The sequence below is a fragment of the Eumetopias jubatus genome, unplaced genomic scaffold, assembly GCF_037043125.1.
Source record: "Eumetopias jubatus isolate StellerSeaLion01/CBP00866 unplaced genomic scaffold, mEumJub1_p1.0 scaffold_1, whole genome shotgun sequence".
NCBI classification, from domain to species: domain Eukaryota; kingdom Metazoa; phylum Chordata; class Mammalia; order Carnivora; family Otariidae; genus Eumetopias; species Eumetopias jubatus.
The window spans coordinates 203,686,204-203,699,283 of record NW_028274807.1 but is presented as its reverse complement, the minus strand read 5'-3'; the positions used below and the strand labels follow the sequence as shown (position 1 = coordinate 203,699,283).

At 47.9% G+C, this 13,080-nt stretch overlaps 1 protein-coding gene across 2 annotated transcripts in view; it reads left to right on the top strand.

The window, feature by feature from the left end:
- The first annotated feature begins 1,903 nt into the window (after positions 1-1,903).
- The window catches only part of GATAD2A (GATA zinc finger domain containing 2A), a 102,585-nt gene continuing 91,408 nt past the window's right edge, over positions 1,904-13,080 (top strand). For both annotated transcript variants that reach the window (XM_028126848.2, XM_028126844.2), the window contains exon 1: positions 1,904-2,278. The gene's annotated coding sequence lies outside the window, so the exon portion shown is untranslated. The remainder of the gene's footprint in view (positions 2,279-13,080) is intronic.

Genomic DNA, 13,080 nt, shown 5'->3' with positions numbered 1-13,080 from the left:
TCTTTCTTCCTTTCTTCCTTGCTTTCTAAGTAATCTCCACACCCAACGTGGGGCTCAAACTCACGACCCTGAAATCAAGAGTCACATGCTTTTCCGATTGAACCAGCCAGGTGTCCCAAAGCTAGGTTCTTAAAAAGATTTTATTTTTAAGTAACCTCAATACCCGATGTGGGGCTTGAACTTACAACCCTGAGATCCAGAGTCCCATGTTCTACCAACTGAGCCAGCCAGACTGCCCAAAGCTGGGTTCTTTGAGGGGGATATCAGGCAAGGAGTTCAGATCAACAGTGGGGAAGACAGAGGCAAAGGACTCTGACACCTGTGGGCCATGGTAAGTCCTACTACAGCAGAGGTGCAAACACTGCAGTTTGAGTGACTGATGAATTTTGTCTGGGGGTGGGTGGGAAGCAGGAATGCTTTTTTTTTTTTTTTAAAGATTTTATTTATTTATTTGACACAGAGAGACACAGTGAGAGAGGGACCACAAGCAGGGGGAGTGGGAGAAGGAGAAGCAGGCTTCCCGCCGAGCAGGGAGCCCGATGCAGGACTCGATCCCAGGACCCTGGGATCATGACCTGAGCCGAAGGCAGATGCTTAACGACTGAACCACCCAGGCGTCCCAGCAGGAATGCTTCTTGGAAGGGACCCACCCAGTAGAGAAGGAAAGGGGCTGAAGAACTCGACAGGGGTCAGAATCAGGAATGGCCACAGATTTGATTGACCCTTGGGAAAGAGAAGAGAGCTGCACAGAAAAACACTCTCAAAAAAAGAGGAAAGAGGGAGGAGAAAAGAGAGGTGCTTGAAGTCACAAGTTTCTCCTCTGGTCGGGGGAGGGACATACAAGGTAGGAATTTCTCGAGTTATCTTTAGATAGGAAGGCCACAGCACATAGCCCCCACTGCCCCTCAGCCAAGGGAGGGAGCGGGCCAGTGGCCCCTATAGTGCTCAGAAAAGAGCTAGGGTATGCTCCCCAAAATACTGCCCAGGAAAGGAAGTGGGCCCTGAGTTCCCCCAATTCTCCTTAGTAAAGGGGGCAAGGGCCTGAACCTCTACCAATTTTCTTAGAAAACAAGAGCTAGGGTTGCGAATCTACAAAATCACCCTCATCCTGGCAATTCTCGGAAAAGCGGGCAGGGCAAGACTCGCCAAAACTTTCTTCAGAAGAGGGCCAGAGCAAGACCCTCCAAGATTCTCTTTAGGAGAGGGACTAGGGCAAGATTCCTGGATTCTCCTCAGAATGGGGGCTAGGAAACGAATTCCGAAGATTCTCCTCAGAACGGGGGCCAGGGCCAAGAATCCCCAAGATTCTTATCAGAAGAGGTCGAACCCACAACTCTTGTCATAAAAGAGCGCTGGGGATAACGCATTCCCTCGGGAACAAGGCCGAGCCAAGGGCTGCCCAGTCTCCTCAGAGCGCGCCTCACGCGGCCCCGCCCACTGCCCGGCGTAACCGCCCCACGCCCGCCCTGCCCAGGCCCTCTCCGGTGCATTGTGGGTGGGGCGCCCCTGCTGAGCACTGCGGGGAACCCCCTGCCCAGCCAGTTGTCGGCCGCCCGGCGGCCCAGCCGAAACGCCCTCCGGGGTCCGAGCGAGCCGGCCAAGAATTGACGCGTCTCCAAGTCCCCGCCCCTCGTGGCGTTCCCGCCCCGAAGCCGAGGCCCCGCCCCCGAAGGGCCATGACTGGCCCCGAGGTCCGCTCCACTCTTTCATTGGCAGACCGCTTGTCAGTCACCCCGTCCCACCTCCTCGGGACCGCCCAGACCGCCGGCGCGATCCCGAGGGCCAGCCGGCTCGCGCTTTCATTGGCTGTGGGGCACTGTCCGTCTTGAGGCTGGCCACGCCCTCCATGGGAAGCGGATCCCCGGAGCCTCAGCCGGACCTCATTGGCCTGCGGCGCCGCCACTCGACGAGACGCGCCTCAACCCGGAAGTGTGCGAGGCGAAATCTGCCTAGCAACCGGGGAAGCCGGGCTGCGAAGCGGGCAATTTCAGTGTGAGAAGGAGCGGCGAGACCGAGCGGCGGCTCCGAGCGCGGCGCGGCGGCTCCTCCCGCTCGGGGTCAGCGCCCCGGCGCGCGCACGCGCATCCCCGCCACCCGAGCGCGCTCCGCGCCGCCCGCGCAGTCGCTCGGTCGGTCGTCCGTCGTCCTGTCGCCGTCGCCGCCGCGGGCGCCACCTGAGGGAGCCGCCGCCGCGGGACCCGAGCTGATCGGACCGGACCCCGCCTCCCGAGGCCACCCGGGGCCCAGCAGCCGCCCGCAGAGGCGCCGAGCAACTTCGGTGAGTGAGGGGCTGGCGCCGCTGGTGGCGGGTCCCCGGCTTCCGGTGCCCCGGGCTTCTCTGGGGCTTCCGCTTCTCTGAGGGGACAGCCTCCGATGCGCGGACCCCCCTGTCTGAGGGACCCCCGCTTCTCTCAGGGGAGACCCCCTTCTCCGAGGGACCCCCATCTCTGAGGGACCCCCACTTTTCTGAGGGACCCCACCTCGCTGAGATACTCCTTTCCTCTGAGGGACCTCCACTTTTCTGAGGGGCGCTCCCCTTCTCTGATGGACGCTCCACTTTTCTGAGGGACCCCCTGTCTCTGCGAGGGAGCCCTCCCTTCCCCGTGTCTTTGAGGGACTGCCTGCTTCACTGAGGGCCCCTCGCCCCTTCTCTGAGGGCTCCGCCTCCCTGAGCCCCCTCCTAACTTCTCTAAAGAGACCCCTGCTTCTCTGAGCGGTGCTCTGTCTCTGAGGGACCCCCCCGATTTCCTGGGGACCCTTCTCTCAGGAGACACCCTGCTTCTGGGGGACCCTCCTCGCTTCTCTGGGGGGGCCCCACCTTCTCTGAGGAGACCTCTGGGCCTTTCCAGGGACCCCCCCCCCACGTTCTCTGAGGAGAGCCCTGCTTCTCTGAGCTGTTGTCCCTCATCCCTTTTTGCCCTTGCTTTTCTAAGGTGTCTCCCACTTTGCACAGGGCCCCTTTCCCCCTACCTTTCTGAGATGCTCTCCCTGCTGCCCCCCCTCCCTGGGGGGCCTCCTCCTTCTCCCAAGCGACCCCGGCTAATCTGAGGTATTGTTGCTTCTGTCAGAATCCCTTCTGGGCGTGTTCCCCACTTTGCTGAACTATCCCCACTCTTGATGGGACCTCCTACTTTTTGATGGGTGCCTTCTCTTTCCTGAGGGGTCCCCCACTACCCTGAAATGCCCATTCATCTGACTGGATCCTTAGTTCCCAGAGGAAAAGTTCCCCACTTTTCCAAAATGTTTTCTTTGGGGCTCTCCACTAATCTCTGGAAGCCACAATTTTCTGAGGGGTCCCTGGCTCCTCCAGAGCTTCTCCGCCTAATATGGGATGTCCTTCTCCTAGGCGATCCTCATGTCTCTTAAGTGTGCTTCCACTTTTCCAAGATATCCTCTGCTGGTGGGAAACACTGTGGATTTCCTCACTTCTCTGGTGCCCCCCGCATTCTGAGGCATTCCCTTCTCACTTGCCTGAGGACATTTCCCCCTTTCCTGAGGTTTCCTGCCTGATTCTCTAAGGGAGAAGCCCTTCATTTTCCTTGGATCCCCTAACTTCAAGCTTCCCCTGTTTCTGTTTGGGGTACCCTCTTCCTCCTTCCTGGAAGGAGAGACCAGAAATGTCCCCCCCTCTTCTGTCTTCTTTCTTGCCAGATTGGAGGAGGAGTTCTTTGAACTTTGACCTCAGCTTCCAAGGACCTGGAGAATTTTGTGGCTGGAAAGGAATTTGGGAGACAGTCAAACAGACAGTTTCTCTTGTCCTTCTGAGACCTGCTAGATTTGAGGGGGAGCAGGGGCTGTTGCCAGATGACCACTTTGGTTACTCCATTTTTGAGCCATGGGCCACCACAGTGTTGTCAGGCCATTGTGAAGGCGGGAGGGACAGGGCTGGAGCATTGTCCTCCTATTATTCCCCATTATCACACTGTCAGGCTGTGGGACCGACCCACTTCCTGTCCCATCCCTCAGTCCTTCTGCACAGTGTAGCACACCACCGTCTCACCCCCCCCAAAAAAGGAGAAGCAAAAACACTCCTTCAGGTCTTCCTGCTATGTTTTCTCTGATTTGCCCCTTGATCTCTAGAGGATCCCCAGTTTGTGGGCCAGTCTGGTTTGAATGGCAGGGCAAGAAGCAGGAAATGGGTCACCTTAGATCCAGGAACAGTGGAAGGGAGGCAAAGGACAGGGAATTTGACAGTATTTCTCTAAGTTTTAGGTAACTTCAGCCTGGCCCAAAGGAAGTTTTTACACGGCTTTTACAAATCTCATGTGTACTTTTTTTAATGGCCCACCCTGGATTCCAAATTCACTCCAGTAGCTAATTTTATCTGCTTTGCCAAACGCAGAGCTCTCTGGAGCCCAAGTAGATGAATGCTGGCATTGAGAGATGGTCCAAAGGACAGGAATGAACTCAGTTTGAAACCTGAGTAACTTGTAACCACTTCGTGTCCATGTACAAGTCTCGGGCTAAAAACATGGGGAGAATGTATTTGAAGTGGAGTTCTGAAATGTAGGCTGAACTGTTTGGTTTAGCATTTCAACAAGTTCTTCTCTCTGACTGTGCTAGAACTGCAGTTCACTTTACAGTGTGACTTCAGGCTGTCTCTCTCCTGTTCATTTCCATCTGGGTCTTGCTTAATTTGAGTCCTTTGTGAAGATTCCTGCCGAGGCTATAATTTGAGTTCTAAATCTGTCGGTGGACCATGTGGACACAAGTTTCAACTCGAGCTATTTTCTTCTGTAGAGAAGCGCTTGGAGAGTTTCCTAGGCCCTTTGCTCCTGGGGTAGTCAAGTCCAGGCAGGAAGGTGCCGCAGACCTGGATGTTCTCCTACTGCCTCTTCCTGGTCAGTTGTAGGCACTGCCCTGATGGGAAGGGGAAGGATGTTGGGGAGCTTGGGGCTTAGGGTTTCCTGAGACAGGGCAGAGAAGTGCCAGCACATATTTATTATTTTGAATGAAACCCATAGGACCAGTAGGATGGGGTGTTGGAAAGGGAAGGGGGAGCTTTGAAGTCAGAAGGACTTGATTCAGGTTTTGGTCTGTCCTTCCTAGTTGTGTGGTCTTTTACAAGTTATAATGCAAAATCAGCACATTACTAAATATTTGAGGGGTCACATATCTATGTGTGTGAAGGTGCCAACAGATGGGAAGTGCTTCCTAGACAATGAATGAATGAATCTGAGGTAATGAAGGGGAGGCAGCCAGCATAATGCCTAGCACATGGTTGGTGTGCAATAAAGGTTGACTGTTGTGCTCAAGAGATTAAGGTTCTGGTCTGAACTTCCAGACCAGGAAGCACTTGATATTCTGCCAAGGCTAAATATGCTCATAGAGAAAGAAATGTGGTATGTCTCTTGCAAAACCCATTGCCACCCTGGGTCTTGTAGCGTTTTTCTGTGTTCAGATAGCAGATGTGAGATGGATTTGCTGTGTAGCAGACATTTGTGTTGCCTTGGCCTTGCCTTCTGCCTCTGTAAAATGGGGTGATTGTGAGTTGAGGGCAAGTAGGGAGATGTATTACCATAATTAGACTGTAGGAAAAATAGAAGTTTATAATGAACTTTAGGAGTTGTGGGAAGAAAAAAGTAGGTGAACTATAAACCTAAAGGATCATATCCATATTTTGGGACTGTTTGAGTGAGTGATATACAGCAGTTACTTGGTGAATGTCTCTTCTTACACATTAGAACCTTAAAAGCAGAATGTTCTTTTAGAGTAATGGATCAGATTTGGGGACAAAAGACTGGGAAAGTGATGTACAAAGGCATTTGATGTCCCATAATAATAGTGCATTGAGAGGGCCAGTGTGTGGCTTAGTGCCCATGAGGAGATCAGAGTTCACCTTGAGCTCCCAGGATCTAGAGAGCTATAGAAGATGCTAACTCAGCCTCTGGGGGTGAGGGTGGAGGTAGGGGCTAGGGTGGGCAGGACATTTTTTTTTTTTTTTTTGAGAGGATTCTTTTTTTTTAGCCATTAGTGAAAGTCCTAAAATCATGACCAGTGAGTTGGGCCTAGCCTTTTTCACTTACTAGTGTGGTGACAGATGGCACTTGCCTCTAATATCTAAAACCCAGGGGGAAATAATGGGTGAAAATCTGAGCTAGGCCTCCACTGGGCTACTCCCAGGTTTGAAGGATTCCCCCCCACCTTTGAAATTATACCCACTCCCTCCCTCTTTCCCTCCTTCCTTCCCTCTGCCTGTCTCTCTGTCTGTCTCTCTCTCTCTTGACTTTGCTATTGAGGCAAAGAACCACCAATCTTAAATTTCTCTTAATTCTTTTAAGGACAGTAATTTCATTAAAGAAAAAGGAACAAAGTTTTATTATTTTTAAAGTATAAAAAAATAAGGTAAATAACTTTAAAGGTATCACTATCCCTTTTGAAATTATGCTGCATCTTTTGTGTGCCACAGACTTCACTTTGGTGGATGGTGGCGCCACCACCAATTCTCTTTTATCTAACAGGAAGTTTTTTTTTAACTTTTTGTTTTAATTGAAAGATCCTTACAGCAATAAAAACCCTTGGATAGTTAGAAATGATATTGATCTAGGTACATTTATTAGATGTAATGTAACATGGTTATCTGTCGGTGGGGAGCTCTAAAAGGCATGTGGGTCCCAACACTGCCCAGATTCTAACTCTGGACGATAGACTGTTGATTTATATAACTGAAATAGCTAGGGAAGTCAGGGTTTCCTTCCTGTTAGAGACAGCACTGGGGGCATTAAATCCCTGTGGATCTTGATGATTAGAAAGAAGCTGACCTCTTTTGGAATTGGGAAATAACTACTGTATGAAGTTGTTCCATCCAAATGAATGGAAGGTGTTATTTTTAATTTGTAGTATTAATTTTGGTTTTATCCTCTCTGCAGCCTGGCTGCCTTTGTTTATAGTGGTGTGTTGTCTGAATAAGACTTTATCCCTTCAGGGGCACCTGGGTGGCTCAGTTGGTTAAGTGTCTGCCTTCAGCTCAGGGCATGATCCCAGGGTCTTGGGATTGAGCCCCGCATTGGGCTCCCTGCTCGGTGGGAGCCTGCTTCTCCCTTTCCTCCCAGCTTGTGCTCTCTCTCACTATCTCTGTCAGTATCTGTCTCTCTCAAATAAATAAAAAATAAATAAAATCTTAAAAAAAAAAAAGAATTTATCCCTTCAAACTGGCCTATAAGGGACAGTTTTAGCACCCAACTAAACGAGGTTTTTCTGTGTGGCTGTAAGGTAGGGCATTTTTTTCTTTTTTATTTATTTTATTTTTTATTTGACAGAGAGAGAGAGACAGCAAGAGAGGGACTACAAGCAGGGGGAGTGGGAGAGGGAGAAACAGGTTTCCTGTTGAGCAGGGAGCCCGATGTGGGACTCGATCCCAGGACCCTGGGATCACCTGACCCGAAGGCAGACGCTTAACAATTGAGCCACCCAGTCGCCCCCATTTTTTTATTTTTTTAGTTTAACTTAAATTGGATTGAGATACAGTGTTAAATATTCTGGCTCATGTAACTTCTTCCTATGCCAGCAAATAATCCAGCAATAAATGTTTACGTGCCTACAGTGTGCCAGGTGCACCATGCTGGGTGTTGTGGGCCTAGCAGTGAGTAGGACAGATGAAGTCGGTTTTCAAGGAGCTTACATCCCAGTCACAGACAAGAAAACAATCGAAAGAAAGACTACTGCAGGGCTTCTTTGGGAATATCCCTGGATGTTGGGAACTTGAGGTAGAGTTTCTTGGAGGTTTAGAAGTGAAACCTCACTATCCCTCTAATTTCCTCACTGGGCTTCTTGCTTCTGTTTCCTCCCTCTAGAAGGCAGAAATTTTGGCATTTTCCTGGTTGATTGTTGGCTTTTGGCACTAGTTGATCCAGGATGATGGTGACTGTAATCTTAGAGAAACGAGAGAATCTGGGATGGTCACTGCTAGGAGCATTTTCATTTCCACCTCGTTTGAAATCTTAAAAACAAATTCAGACAAGTGGAGTGCTTGGCTGTTGTTTATGGCATAGGAAAGAAAAGTGAGATTTCAACTAGATTGCTTTGTTGTGTATTAGTAGGTTCTTGGTGCACAGTTCCCTCTGCCCCAGGATTCCCTCTTATACTGGGACTGGGAAAACACTATTTTGACTTTCCTATGTTGTGGTCAGATTTGATGTTAGTCCATAGAGGTCAGTTATGTTACAGGTGCTTTTCTTAAGGGTATTTGTGGGGGGTGGAGCCAGAGAGTTGGGGTGGGTATTCATTCAGGACACAGGCTCCAAGGGGGAGAGGGAGATTATAAGGAGAGTTTCTGGTAGTCTGTCTTCCTTTCCTTCAACCAAAGTACTGACACGGAGGTGAAGAGGCAGGCTCTGGCCGGAAGTGGGCGTGGGCAAGTAATGCAACTGTGCACGTGACCAGGCTCCCACCTCTGGGCTCTGCTGCCCTTGGGAAATGGATGCTTGCTCCCTCCTCACTTCCTGTTCCCTTGCCCTCCGGCGGAGTTCTTGGGCCCCAATTTGAGCATAGAAAACATGTTCAAATTTTCACTTTTTCCCTGGTAAGCTGCTTTGTCAGAGCTGGGAGCCACCAGGGGACTTGTACTTGGCAGTTCTGGGGGTTCAGCTAATGTACCTACAAACTGGCAGGGTAGCCAACAGGATGGTTCCCTTTGCTTACCACAGGAGCTTGCCTGCAGAGGGCTGCTCTGGAGATGTGTATAGAACTCAAGGAAGCAGACATTAGAAGGTCCTTCTGCAAGAGTGTGCTCTTGAAGAATGGTTTATTGTTATTTGTCTTTATTATCTTAGAAGAGTACCCTCTGTGGAGTAGAAACTTTAGAGTCAGAAAGACTTGGGTTTGTATCCAGATTCTGCCACTTGCTGGCTCTGTGACCTCAGGAAAGTGGCTTAACTGCAAATGGCTTAACTTCTTTGAGTCTCAGTTTTTCATTTGTGAGGTGGGGATGGTAAGCATGAAGCAGGTGGCCAGATTGTTGTAAGTGTCCAATAAAGATAGTTGTTATGGAATCATATAAAAGCTTACTGGCCCTCTTAAGATTGGCACCCAAGTTTGGATAGCTACCTATAGCATTTAATACTGTCTAGCAAACCAGTCCATGTTGGGGCCACAAGCTGGGTGCAACTAACTGAGGACCGATGATCTAGAGTTTCCCAGATTGGCTGATTTTTCTGTGAGTTTCCTCAGTTCATCGTAGCTTTACGCTGCTGTGCATCGCCTTTGTATACTTAATATATGGACTTGCAGTGCCCCCTGAAGCATGGATAGGGTAGCTGGGAAAAAGGCTCAAATTGGCGGGTGGGCAAAGGAGGGGTGATAGAGAGAGCTACTTGTTAGATGGCTAGGCATTCTGGGGAGTGAAATAGCATGGGCATGGGCAGGGACCTGGAGGTGAAAAACAACCCGGTGAGTTCTCTTGACCTGAGGAGGTTATGGACATCTGAAAATCAGAGTTTGAACTGAGCACCTTTGGCAAGAAAAGTCCAGTTACCTTCAAAGGTAGAAAGTTTTATAAAATGTGCCATAGTAGAATTCAAAACTGAACTCAGATTAAAATATTTAAATTGAGATCTTAGTAAGAATTTTCAATCAGAAATATCAATGATATCCAGTGAAATCAGACCAACTGGACTCTCTTTAACGGTATATAGTCTACATGAAGTTTAATCTCCTAAGGAGCTTCAAGAGAACAAATTTGGGTAGGCTGCTTCTGAGTTACTTTTCTTTGAGAATTGTTATCATTTAAGCTGGTCTAAAATCTTTAACATAGTAAAACAAGTTTTTAACTTGCATGACATTTTCAAGGTTTAGATTTTATATTGATATTTGCGAAGCTTTCAAGTTTTATATTTAATCGCTTAAAGCATCTCTATTGAAGGTTGACTTTTGACTTAAATTTGAAATAAAGATCTTTTTCTTCTCAAACCAGGAGTTGGTAAAATGTAGGCCTGATCAGGTTGGCATGCAAGAAGGCATGGGTGTTTTGTTATCAAGCTGTGAAGGAGAAAACCAGAAAGACCCATCCCCTGTATTTTTTTTAAATTTATTTTTAATTTTTTAAAAGGCTTTTATTTATTTATTTGAGAGAGAGAGCAAGGGGGGGGGCAGAGGGAGAGGGAGAAGCAGTCTCCCTGTGGAGCAGAGAGCCTGACGCTGAGCCTGATCCCAGGACCCCGAGATCATGACCCAAGTGAAAGGTAGATGTTCAACCGACTGAGCCATCCAGGTGCCCCAAAATTTATTTTTATTTTAAAGATTTATTTAAGAGAGATCAAGTGAGTGCATGTGCGCAGGGGGAGGGGCAGAGGGAGAGGGAGACAAGTAGACTCCCCACTGAGCAGGAAGCCTGCCCCAGGGCTCAATCCCAGGACCCTGTGATCAGGACCTGAGCTGATGCTTAACTGAGCCACCCAGGCGCCCCCACAACCCCCTCCATTTTTTTTTTTTTAAGATTTTATTTATTTATTTGAGAGAGAGAGAATGAGAGATAGAGAGCATGAGAAGGAAGAGGGTCAGAGGGAGAAGCAGACTCCCCACTGAGCAGGGAGCCCGATGTGGGACTCGACCCCAGGACTCCAGGATCATGACCTGAGCCGAAGGCAGTTGCTTAACCAACTGAGCCACCCAGGTGCCCAGAATATCTGCCATTTAACAACCAGGGAGTGGTGTGTGAATTGGGTATCAAATTTTTAAAACATATTTTTCTTCATGTCTAAATCATGGATGTTTATTAACAGACCAATGATGTGACTAGCACTCTTTCTTTGCTAAGTAGGTTTGAATAGGTTGATCTCTAGACTTAAGACTGACATACAGCCTTTTTTTTTTTCTTTTTCCTGGTAGCTTTCTGATTTTTTTCCTTTTAATTTTTTTAATTCATAGAAAACAGTTCACTTACTTTTTTTTTTTTTAAGATTTTATTTATTTATTTGACAGAGAGAGACACAGTGAGAGAGGGAACACAAGCAGGGGGAGTGGGAGAGGGAGAAGCAGGCTTCCCGCCAAGCAAGGAGCCCAATGTGGGGCTCGATCCCAGGACCCTGGGATCATGACCTGAGCCGAAGGCAGATACTTAACGACTGAGCCACCCAGGCGCCCCCACTTACTAACTTTTCAAAGACTTAAAATTGATCTATATCAGGTGGGCATTTTTTTTGTAAGCCATGTATAGACACAAAAGAGATATTCCTTGCCAAGTGGTGACACATGCAGATGAAGACAGAGTGGGAGATATACTTCCGGGTTCACTGTGATACATCTAGCCGTTTGTATTTAACCCTTCAGTGGAACATTTGTGCTCAGAATTCTGTAGTAGTGGGACTTCCTCAGGGCCACACAGAGACTAAGTACAGATGGAGCCTGAACTCCATGTTGCCTGACACTAAGTATACGGAATTGTGGTTAGAAACGACACTCAAAACAAACATACGCTGACAAAGTGGCCCATCTCTAGAGAGCTGTGTTTCAGAGAGCTTTTCAGTGTATATACGACAGGGATGCGTCAGAGGGGTGCAGATCTGTTTCCCACAAACTCCTAATCTAGTGTAAGAATGCTGTTACTTAAAAAATGACATTTGTTGTAGCAGGCGTAATGCACTGGGAATACTGTATTTTTCATAAAGTACCACTGTAATAGTCCCTTTAACTATTTTCTGGTCCTTGAAAAAGGTACCAAAAACATCAAAGTACTAAGGAAATGATATTAACATAGGAATGAATCTTTTCCTTCTCTTTCTCGACCAATTACATTGTAATGTCACTATGTGAGTATGAATTCGGGGTGAAATAAGAAACTTTAAAACAATCCTCCTTAGAGATTGTAGTTATGATTGTCCCTAAACTCAGTGAAAACAGTTTTAGACTTCTGAGCTCTAAAAATGAGAAGTATGGAGGCACCTGGGTGGCTTAGTAGGTTAAGTGTCTGACTCATGATTTCAGTTCAGGTCATGATATCAGGGTCTTGAGATCCAGCCCTTTGTCGGGTACCACGCCGAGCATGGAGCCTGTTTAAAATTCTCTCTCTTATTCTCCCCTGCCACCCCACTCTGTGCCCTCTCTCTCTCAAAATAAATAAATATTTTAAAAAATAATAAAAACACAAAGTATGGAAAGCGGTCAGCGCTCTTTTTCATAAAAGTACTTTTAAAAAGATTTGGTACACTTTTGCATGAACAACCTGTTTATTCTTTAGAAAACAAGTGGGCGCCTGGGTGGCTTAGTTGGTTGGGCGTCTGCTTTTGGCTCAGGTCATGATCCTGGAGTCCTGGGTTCGAGTCCCGCATTGGACTCCCTGCTTGGTGGGGAGTCTGCTTCTCCCTCTGACCCTGCCCCCTCTCGTGTACTCGCTCTCGCTCGCTCGCTCTCAAATAAATAAATAAAATCTTTAAAAAAAGAAAGAAAACAAGTGGGAGCCTAGTGTCACTGATAGCAGTAATCTCAAAATTAGCTAAAGTCTACAAAACTAGGTCGGCTTAGCCTTCGAATTTAAGTAAATAGATGACAATTCATTCTGTGTTTTGAGGGAGAAAGACATCTAAAAAGTTCCATCCCTTTTCAGCCCTTTCTGCCCCCAGAGCCCCACACTCCAGGTGTGGTCAGCTCTGGCCTTTGCCTCTGCTGTTCTGGATGCCTGGGATATTCATCTGTTAAGAACTGGCTCAAATGTCACATCCACAAAGATTTCCCAGACTCCTCCCCAGGCAGAGGAGCAGCCCCTTCCTCTGTGATTCCTCTCTTTCCTATGAATGCATTTTCTGCATTGAAATCATTCTGCCTTTCTGTGCCACCAGCCTGTGAACTTCTGGAGATGGTGCCTGCAGGCTCCTCAGCTTGCAAAACCCTTGGGATGAGTGGTCTCTTAGACAGTTCTTGTCCATCAGTGTTTATCACATAAGACATCTTGAATCTTGTCCACCAGAAACTTTAAAGAAATCTCCTGATTAAAAACAAAAAAGTACAGTACCCTAAACATTCAGTAGGTGATGCTACTCCTTTTCAGTTTCATGCTACTATGGAGCCTTTGGCCAATTTTCTGCTATAAAAGAGGCCATGAACATACGGAATTCGGCCCAAATTTCTTTTCTTTAGTCCCTCTGTTGT